Source organism: Myotis lucifugus, unplaced genomic scaffold (genome assembly GCF_000147115.1).
Source record: "Myotis lucifugus unplaced genomic scaffold, Myoluc2.0 scaffold_11, whole genome shotgun sequence".
NCBI lineage: Eukaryota > Metazoa > Chordata > Mammalia > Chiroptera > Vespertilionidae > Myotis > Myotis lucifugus.
This window is the reverse complement of record NW_005871059.1, coordinates 7,016,834-7,027,717: the sequence shown is the minus strand read 5'-3', so window position 1 is coordinate 7,027,717 and position 10,884 is coordinate 7,016,834. Positions and strand designations below refer to the sequence as shown.

The following is a 10,884-nucleotide window of genomic DNA, read 5'->3' as shown; positions in this document are numbered from 1 at the left end:
CAAAAAGATAAATGTGAGGTAATAAATGTGTAATTAACTAGATGGTGGGAATATTTTCACAATGTATACATTATTATTGCACACTTTGAACACTTTAAATATTTTGAAATTAACCTCAGCAAAGCTAAAAAATTAATGAATTAATCATTCAAGATGAACGTTTAAAGGAAAAATCATAGAAATGATAACAAAGATCATTCAAATGAGTATCTATTGTCTTAAAAATAAAGAGAATCGTTCCGCCACGGCAGCCATTGAGGAGCAGCAGCCTTGGCTCTGCGCTACCCCATGGCCGTGGGCCTCAACAAGGGCCACAAGGTGACCAAGAACGTGAGCAAACCGAGGCACAGCCGCCGCTGCGGGCGCCTCACCAAGCACACCAAGTTCGTTCGGGACATGATCCGAGAGGTGTGTGGCTTTGCCCCCTATGAGCGGGGCGCCATGGAGCTGCTCAAGGTCTCTAAGGACAAGAGGGCCCTGAAATTCATCAAGAAAAGGGTGGGGACACACATTCGCGCCAAGAGGAAGAGAGAGGAGCTGAGCAATGTCCTTGCAGCCATGAGGAAGGCAGCAGCCAAGAAGGACTGAGCCCCAGCCCCTCCCTGTCTGTGTAATAAAACCTGTTCAGAAAAAAAAATAAAATAAAATAAAAATAAAGAGAATCCTAAATAACAAAATAGCTCCATGCACTTTTCTACTTTTGTTTTTTTTTATTATTATTTTTTAAATATGTTCTTATTGATTTTTAAAGAGAGAGGAAGGGAAAGGGATAGAAAGATAGAAACATCAATGATGAGAGAAATATTATCGATCAGCTGCCTCCTACACGCCGCTCTACTGGGATCCAGCCGAAACCCAGACATATGCCCTGACCAGGAGTTGAACCAGTGACCTCTTGGTTCATGGGTCAGTGCTCAACCACTAAGCAACCCCAACCAGGCACACTTTTCTACTTTTAGAACCAACATTTTTTGTTTCACTTCATCAAAACAACATTAAATCAATGTTTATTTTAATATTATTAATTTTATACTTTTAATGTGTAGATTGGTTTGGATTTTATAGTCTGTAGCCATAGGTATTTATACCATATTTATGTAAGTAATATTGTATTTATATTATTTATATTCAGGTAACATTAGAGTCGAAATAATTTGTCAACACTGGGTGCCATATGTTCCTTTTCCTTGAAGAGGGGTCTACTCATTATTTAAGTTGAAGAGATGAGGTACCAGGACCATGAAAGAAATAAGGTGTGAGTAGTATATGTCCCCCACTTACATTTGCGTTGTAATCAATTCCAATTTGCACGGGGGCATTTGTTTTGTAACTGTTTCTTTGTGACTAGGGATGTAGAGTTGTGGCAAAAGTTCCTGTTTCATAAATCACTTTTGCCCATCAGCAACCTGTAGAAAATGGGGTTTAAAGAAATTAGCTGGAGTGGCCTGCTTTCAACACCCTGAGCTAGTGATGCAAGGTCATATCAGCTCCTACCAAAGATTCCTCCTCACACTCGGGTTGCACAGCGAGGTAAGGAGCTGCGGACTGAGAGGAACACCTGTCCGCTCCTCCAAGGTCTCCCCAAGATCATCACCCCAAGGCAGGGACTCTCCAGGAAAGACTTCACCCGTTGAATTCTTTGAGTTCATTGTGAATTCGCTGCTCAGATTTCAATCTGTTCTCACTATTACTTTTTGTAAATTCATCTTAAAAATATTCATCTTTTGAAACATGTTTGTTTTTGTGGTGCCAATATTGTACTTTTAAATTTTCTTTAGGGTCATGAAGGGATGCTGGCTACGGTCCATGCACTCGCAGAAATTATAAACCATACTGAAGGAAGAAAGCAGTCCATCTGAAGAGTGTGTTAAAGGAAAAGGAAGACAGATAAAGATATGGAGCTGCAGCAAGAGGATGACATGGATGAAGAGGAGGGAAAAGAGAAGAAAACCACGGCTCACCCCCAAAGTAAGGCTTTTTGGTGTAGAAATACACAGTTTCTAAACAGATAGCACAAATTCATGTCAATGAACAAAATATGGATGTAAAAATGTTTAGCCTATTTGTGAATTACATTTGTTGAAAATTAACTGAATGATTCAAATTCAAAAGCAACATTTAAAGGATCATGACTGAACAGTTATCTGTAAAAGGCATGGCTTATTTGTTGTTTTGTTTATACTTTTGTTTCACTTTTATTAGTTCCGCAGGACAGGGCCATGGCGCAAAAGGGGTTTTTACCAGAAATGACTATTGAGTAACAGTCTCACTTTAAAATACTTTTGCAACTTGTTATGCAAAATCATAATTGCAGAAAAAATGGTTTCCTTTATGAGTTATTGAGCCGATCAGTTCTATCTCTAGACCAGAATTTTTAAGCGCATTCTCTTTCACAGAAAATATTCTATTTGTATGCACACAGCAGGCAGCCATACATGTAAATTTCAGGCCTTTTATAAATATGCCGGTATTTCAGAGGAAAGTTTTCACTAACTTGCAATTTGGGTTAAAATAAGAATACAACAGCCCTGGCTAATGTGGCTCAGTTGTTTGAGCATCGTCCCCTGCACCAAAAAGTCACTGGTCTGATTCCTGGTCAGGGTACATACCCAGGTTGCGGGTTTGATCCCCAGTCAGAGTATGTATAGAGATGTTTCTCTTTCTCTCTCTCTAAAAATCAATAAAGAATTTTTTTTTAAAAAAAGAATACAACAGTGTCATTTAATGAATGATAGGCAGGGAAAACATTTAATTAAAATCAAAATAATGCAATTTCCACCACTTGATTTCTACCCCTCCTTGTATACCAAGCACAGAAAAATAAGCTTACAGAACAACAAGAAATTTGCTTTTCTATGAGAGTAATCTATTGCATTGCTTTTAAAGTAATTTTTCTAAGCTTACTTTGATATTTTAATGGATTAATAGATGTATTGAATTTTCAGGGAAATCCAGAATGAAAATGAAATGCTAGAGGAAGAATATCGGTGTTTAGATGGGTAGCAGTGGGCCTGCTTTGGAGGCCTCCCACCCTTAGAGGTTCTCACCTAGCCCGTAACTTGGACCTGGATTTGAGTTTAGTAAAGGGATCGTGAGTAGGAGCCTACAGGTGACCTGGTGACTTAGTGGTGACGTACATACCAGTATTCTACCCTTCTTCTTCTCAGAATTCTTTTCTCTTCTTTCACCAATTTAAGAACCTCTGCACCTAGAGGCCAGATTCCCTCCATTTCTCCTATGCAAATCTTAGCCATCTGACAAAACTTCATGATGTCTTTCCAACGGACTTTAACTCCTGTCATACTGACAACATTGGGTCAGAAAATTTCAACTCAGGCAGTTCAGTCAGTTAATGCAGGTGCACCATTAATAACCAGCACTAGTCCAACAACAGCAATCACTGCAAAGGTGGTTATTCAGACAGTCCCTACTATCGGATGCCAGCCTCCATCCTGTTTCCACAGCCCACGGTACACCAGTAAGGAGACTATCAGTGCCTACTCACCAGGCGTCTGGCCAGACTCCTCCCCGAGTTACCAGGGCGGTTATAAAAGGGCTAGAGGTTAAGCCAGGGGCAGTGACAAAAAAGCAGGAACAAGCTGTGAAAACTTTGCAGCTGATACAAGAAGAAAAACAAGCAGATGGAAAGAAGACAGTGACCCGGGAGCAACCGTTAGTTATGGTGCCTATTATGCATTTGAAATGTCACCAGTGAGACTGAAGAACTGCATCTAAAATTTTGTTTCATTTTAATTAATCTGAATTTAAATATAACTGTATGTGGCTACAGTAATGGACAGTACAGATGTAGAACAAGGTGGGGGAGGTTGTTGAGTACAAGTTGACTGATTTAACCTCAATTCCCTTTTAATGGGGTTAAAAACCAGCTATTCATTTACTCATACAAGAACAGCACATGCCCAGAAAGGTGTCAAATAGAGAGTAAATTAAAGATAGATTATATGGAAATAACAAGTGTTGGCAAGGATGTGGAGAAATCGGGACCCTTGTGTGTTGCTGGTATGAATATAAAATGGTGCAGCCTCTGCAGAAAACAGTTTGATGATATCACAGAAAATTACACAAAGAATTGCAGTATAACCCAGCAATTCCACTGCTGGGTATATACCCCAGAAAAATAAAAGCAGATACGAAAGAGCAATATTATTTGGCCTTAAAAGGGAAGGAGATTCTGACTCATGCTATGTATAACATGGGTAAACCTTGGAGCCGTTATGCTGAGTGAAATAAGTCAGCCACAAAAAGACAAATATTGTATGATTCCCCTTACATAAGGGACCTAGAGTAGTCAAATTCATAGAGAGAGAAAGTAGAACGGTGGTTGCCAGGAGCTGGGGGAAGGGGAAGTGGGAGTTAGTGTTTAATGGGTACAGAGTTGTCATTTGGGGAGGATGAAAAAGTTCTGGAAATGGGTGGTGATGGTTGCACAGCAATATGAATGTGCTTAACAAAACTGAACTTTATGCTATAAAGTGGTTACAGTGGTAAATTTTATGTTACAATAAACAATGATAAGTTAAACACATATCCTTAAGGAGTTTGCAAACTAGCATGGAGAAGAGAAATAGTGGCAGTGATTACTGCCTTGCGTGGGGATATACAATGACTATTTAGCTGAGGGCTATGGATGAGTTGCACATGGGCGGGGCAGCTGGGCTAGGTGACCTTCCAACCCTGAGATTCAATAGATTTATGAGCCCTTCTCCTTAGGGATGGCAGTGGTAAATAAGATGATGTCTACAAGGGGGCAAGCCTTTATGCGGCAGCCACGCTCATCTCCAAATGCTTGCCCTACTTTACCCGAGTTTTACCTTAAAGTCCTCTTTAGTCCTCCTGGCTCAAAAAATCCAGACTGGAAGTGAGAGCCAACTTCTCCAGAAAATGTATAAAACACAGAAGACCTACTTGGGATTCTAGCCGAAGGTGGGATTGCAGAGAACCAAGGTCAGGCCCAGCTGGTGTGGCTCAGTGAACGCATGAACCAAGAAGTCATTGGTTTGATTCCCAGTCAGGGCACATGGACCGGTTGCTTGATGTTTCTCTCTATCCCTCTCCCTTCCTTTCTCTAAAATCAATTTTTAAAAAACCAAACATATTTTCAAAAAAAGAAAGAGAGAACCAAGGTCAGTCTAGACCTTGTCATCATCAGTATCTGCATCCTTTTATAATCCAAATCTCAAAATCCCATTCTCTGATAACCAACTTGTATTTTTTCAACGGAATCTCTCTACCCCTTAAATGCAACAATTTTTTGGTGTCCTGGAACCTCCAACCCATTTACCTAACACCTTTTACTTGGGCTCAACACCATTCATGTCCTCTTTTCTCTCCTTACTTGGTTTAGATGCCATGCTCCTTTTTAAAAATAATTATTCCCTTGCATGGACCCTCAGTGCTCTTGTCCCTCTCCCTTCCAGCATATTCACCTGGCAACTCCAAAGTCTGGTTATCTCTGGACCTCTGCCTAGTTTTATTTGCATCCACACAGGCAAAGGAGACTGGTGAGAACCACAACTGTACCGACTAGCCTCCCTTTATATGCATGATCCCTGACTTCAAATAAACCCTTAGTCCTAACCAACAATTTGAATATATTTTCAAAGTTCATTTAATCTCTCACTATCCCTAGATGCTATTTCATACTTTCCCCTCTCTTCTCAAACGTCCTCTCTACTCCTCACAGCTGATGGCCTTGCTTCTTCATTGATATATCAGGTTCATGGCTCCACATTCACCAGCCTCCTTGTTCATACATTCTGCCTCCCCTCCAGTTGTTATGAGGGAAGAAATCTATGTTCTACTTAACGCCAACTTTCCATTTGTGCATGGGATCCCATTACTGCTCATCTACTCAAGAACATTACTCCAGCCAGGATCCCTTTTCTCTCCTGCATCATCACTTCTTCCTTCCCTTTCTGTTCATTTCATAGCATAAAAATATGTATATTTTCTAATTTTAAAAAATCTCCCCTGACTATACATTTCCTTCTAGCTATAGTCACATTTCTCTGAACCTATTTACTCTCTTTTTGTTCTATTTGGGCCCACTCCTAAGAGGCTGTGTCCACCACATGCCACCAAAACTCTCCTTATCAAGTTCTCCATTGACCTCCATATGCCCAAGACCATTGCTCAATTTTCAGTCCTAATTTTACCCACTGTAGCAGCACTTGATAGTTGATCATTCTTGAAACATGTTTCATTTGGCTTCTGGAGCACCATTCTTTGTTAGTTCATGCATCTCGCTGATTATTCCTTCTCATTTTCCTTTCTTGATGTTTCATCTTCCTCATCTCTGAACTTTGGAGTAACCCCAGAACTCAGACTTCAGACATCTAAATTCTATCGGCAAACCATCTATGTGCTAAAGACTGTCAAATTGACATCTTCATCCCAGGCTCATCTATCCCACAGTTTGACAACTCCAAACTTAAAGGGTCCAAAAGGGAACTCTTAATCTCAAGCAATACTCCCCTCCCCTCTCTCCCTCCTCCCCAATTTGTTTCCCCATCTCAGCATAAGGAACCTCTTTTCTTGTAGTTGCTCTGAGTGAAAACCTTGACCTAGCCTTGATTCCTCTTTCTCTCTACACCCTACATCCAATGAATCAGCCAGTCCTATCAGCTCCTCCTTGTGAACACAGAACCTGCCTACTTCCCACCAGCTCCACTGCTATTCTTTGTATCAGTCAGGCATCTCCAGAGAAACAGATACAATAGGAGATATTTCTATCGATCAGTCAGTAGATAAATATGAGGGGAGAGAGAAAGAGAGAGATTATAAGAGATTGGCTCACTCAACTGTCAAGGCTGAGAAGTCCCAAGATCTGCAGTTGGCAAGCTGGAGACCCAGGAGAGTTGGTGATCTAATTCCAGTCTGAGTCTGGAGGCCTGAGAAGCAGCGAGCAAATGGTCTAAGTTCCAGTTTGAAGGCAAGTCGAAGGCAGGAGAAAACTGATGTCCCAGTTTAAAGACAGTTGTCAAGAGGGAAAGAATTCTCCCCTACCTTGCCTTTTGTTCTATTCAGGCTTTCAATAGACAGGCCCACCCACATTGGGGAGGGCAATGTTTTACTCTCTACCCATTCAAATGTAATCTCATCCAGAAACACCTTTACAGACACACCCAGAATAATGTTGAATAAACAACCTGGGAACCCCAAGGCCCAGTCAAGTTGACACATGACATTAACCATCACAGCTTTCTAACTGGCTGGCTTGCTCCATCCCTGTCCTCTAATCTGTCCTCAACACAACAGTTGACAGAAAAAAAAGACATATCATATGACTCCTCAGCTAAAAACTCTTCAATATCTTTCCTTCTCAAGCCAAGTAAAATTAAAAACTATCATGACCACAAGACCCTACATGATTTGGTACCTACTCCTGTCACTCACTCTTCTCTGACTCATTGTCCCACCCACACTGATATTACCTCAAGAAGCCAGGCTTGCTCCTGCCTCAGGGCCTTTACCTTCACACATACTCCAGCTTAATTGGTCTTAACCTGAATAGCCACATTATTTCCTCCATCAAGTATTTTGCTTTATTTTTAAAATAAACTTTATTTTGAAATTTATATTAATACTAGAGGCCCGGTGCACAAAAATTTGTGCACTCGGGGGGGAAGGGGGGTCCCTCAGCCCGGCCTGTGCCCTCTCGCAGTCTGGGACTCCTCAGGAGATAATGACCTGCTGGCTTAGGCCTGCTCCTGGGTGGCAGAGGGCAGGCCCAATCCCTAGGTGCAGCCCCTGGTTGGGCTCAGAGCAGGGCTGATTGGGGAGTTGGGGCGCCGCCCCCTGTCATGCACAGAGCAGGGCGTTTGGGAGGGTGCGATGCTACCCTCAGTCACGCTCAGGATAGGGCTGATTGGGGGGTTGGGGCACCCCCCCCTTTCACACTCAAGGCAGGGTCAATGGGGAGGTTGCGGCGCCACCCCCTATGATGCACAGAGCAGGGCCAATCAGGGGGTTGTGCACTGCCCCCCCACCCCCCGTCACGCACAGAGCAGGGCCCATCAGGGGGTTGGGGAGCTCCCCCCTGTCACGCACAGAGTAGGGCCGATAGGGGAGTTAGGGCACTGCCCTCTATCACCCACAGAGCAGGGTCGATCAGGGGGTTGGGGCGATGCCACTGTCACACTCAGGGCAGGGCCATGGGGAGGTTATGGCTCTACCCCGTCACACACAGAGCAGGGCCTGTGGGGGGGGGGGGGTTGGGGCGCCACCCCCTGTCACACACAGAGCAGGGCTGATCAGGGGGTTGGGACGCCACACCCTGTCATACACAGAGCGCAGGGCGATCAGGGGGTTTGGGTGCTGCCCCCTGTCATGCTGATCTGGTGCCAGGAGGCTCACGGCTCCGCTGATCCCGGTGCTGGGAGGCATATTACCCTTTTACTATATAGGATAGAGGCCTGGTGCACGGGTGGGGGCCGGCTGGTTTGCCCTGAAGGGTGTCCTGGATCAGGGTGGGGGTCCCCACTGGGGTGCCTGGCCAGTCTGGGTGAGGGGCTGAGGGCTGCTTTCAGGCTGGCGGTTTTGACTGCTTTCAGGCTGGCGGGAAGCTCCCAACCACTCCTTTTTTTCTTTTTTTTTTTTCTTCTGGGCCAGCTTTAGCTCTGGCTCTAGCTCTGAGGCTTCCGCTGGTTTGTTTGCCGTTCTATAATTGAAACAATGTATAACTTCAGCTCTGAGATCCCAGCCAGCTATATTTGTTAGAATGTTTCAAACTGCCAGCTCAGAGGCCTGCAAGTCAGGCGGGGAACGTTGGAGTCTACAGTCACTGGAGCAAGCAAGCCTCATGTTCGCTTCCAGCTGCCTGGCTGCCGGCCGCCATCTTGGCTGACAGTTAATTTGCATAAGGATACGCTGATTAGCCAATGGGAAGGGTAGCGGTTGTACGCCAATTACCATTTTTCTCTTTTATTAGTGTAGATTACAAAGATTCTACAGGGAGTTCCCATAAACCACATTCCCATTTCCCCCTATTATTACCATCTTACATTAGTATGGCATATCATCACAGCTAAGAAACCAGTCTTGATACTTAGGTATTAACAAAAGTCCCTATTTTATTCAACTTTCCTTAGTTTTTACCTAATGTCCTTTTTCTGTCCCAAGACCCCGCCCTAGACACCACATTACATGTAATTGTCATGTCTCCTTAGGCTTCTCTAGGTCAGACTTCCATTGTTTTTCATGATGCTGACAGCTTTGAGGAATATCGGTCTGATGTTTTGTAGAATGTCTCACTATTAGAATTTGTCCGAGGGTTTTCTTTCTTTTTAAAAAAATATTTTTTATTGATTTCAGAGAGGAAGGAAGAGGGAGAGAGAGATAGAAACATCATGACGAGAGACAATCATTGATCAGCTGCCTTCTGCACACCCTTCACTGGGGATCAAACCTGCAACTTGGGCATGTGCCCTTGACTGGAATTGAACCTGGAACCCTTCAGTCTGCAGGTTGATGCTCTATCCATTGAGCCAAACCAGCCAGGGCTGTCTGAGGTTTTTTCATGATAAGACCGGCGTTATGGTTTTGGGGGAGGAAGACCACAGAGGAAAAGTGCCATTTTCATCACATCATATCAAGAGTACACACTATCGATATGATAATTCCTGACTGTTCATGTTGACCTTGATCACCCGACTGAGGTAGAGTTTTTCAGTGGTTTCCTTTGTAAAGTTACTATTTTCCCCCTTTTCATACTTTTGGGAAGAAAGGCACCGTGAGCAAACTATATATTTAAGGAGAGGGATCTTCTACTTCTCCTTGAGGGTAGAGTATCTGCATAAATTACTAGGAATTCTTCAGGGGAGATTTCTCTCTTCACCACTTATTTATTTATTCAACCACCTATTTATGTCATTATGGACTTATAGATTTCTTTATTTACTGTGGGATGTAATCCATTACTACTTTATTTATTTTGTAGCTCCAATTGTTTCAGCTTTGGCCATTGGGAGCTCCTGCATTTCCTTGTAGGGCTTTTTCTTTGAGCACTTATACTTTTAAGCATCAGTCTTATTTTTCAAGATACTTACCACATAACATACCTCACATATAATACCTCACATAATATACACTTTATGGGTTTCTCTTTCCCCACTGGAATGCCAGGTCCTTGGGGGCAGAGTCTTGCGGTATTTTTTACCACATACCACGGTTGTAGCCTCAGGGCTTGAGTGGTCGCTCAGTTGGGGTGAGGCCCACTTGAGAGGGGGTGGGGCCAGGTGGTTTCTGGGAAGATGGTGCTCAGCCTTCTGGCTGCTACCAGCAGCCTCCCTGTCTGCTGAAGAGTCTGCCAGGTCCTTGCCTGTGTGGCTCAGTGGTTGGAGTGTCAGCCCGGGCAACTGGAGGCTCACAGGTTCGGTTCCCCGTCAAGGGCATATACCTGGGTTGCAAAATCCTGGCCCTGGTCAGAAGCAGGGGGGTGGGGGGGAGGCGGGGAGCGGGGAGAAGGGAGAAGGGGACAAGGGGGAAGAGGAAGGGTGGGCAATGATCGATTTTTCTCTTTCAATCAATGTTTCTTCTTCTTCTTCTTCTTCTTCTTCTTCTTCTTCTTCTTTCTTCTTTCTTCTTTCTTCTTTCTTCTTTCTTCTTTCTTCTTCTTTTCTCTCTCTCTCTCCTCCCTCCCTCCCTCCCTCAATCAATGGAGGGGGAAAAAATCAATGGAGGGAAAAAAGAGTTGAGGCAGGTGCAGGGCAGGCTGCAGTCACACCCACACCGAGACCCAGCGGCAGGGATCCGCGCGGGAAGCCCACCCGCAGGCCAACGTCACCAGCGCAGCGGGGATTCCCACGGAAAGTCCGGCGCCTCCAGGCACCTTTTCCCGGGGCGGCGTGGAAAAGGGCGGCGGGG

The 10,884-nt window shown here is 44.1% G+C and overlaps 1 pseudogene across 1 annotated transcript; it reads left to right on the top strand.

Annotated features, from left to right (window-relative positions):
* The first annotated feature begins 241 nt into the window (after positions 1–241).
* LOC102431114 lies at positions 242–637 on the top strand (annotated as a pseudogene). The gene has a single exon (XR_001347218.1). The product of XR_001347218.1 is annotated as a 60S ribosomal protein L36 pseudogene (transcript).
* Positions 638–10,884: the final 10,247 nt, after the last annotated feature.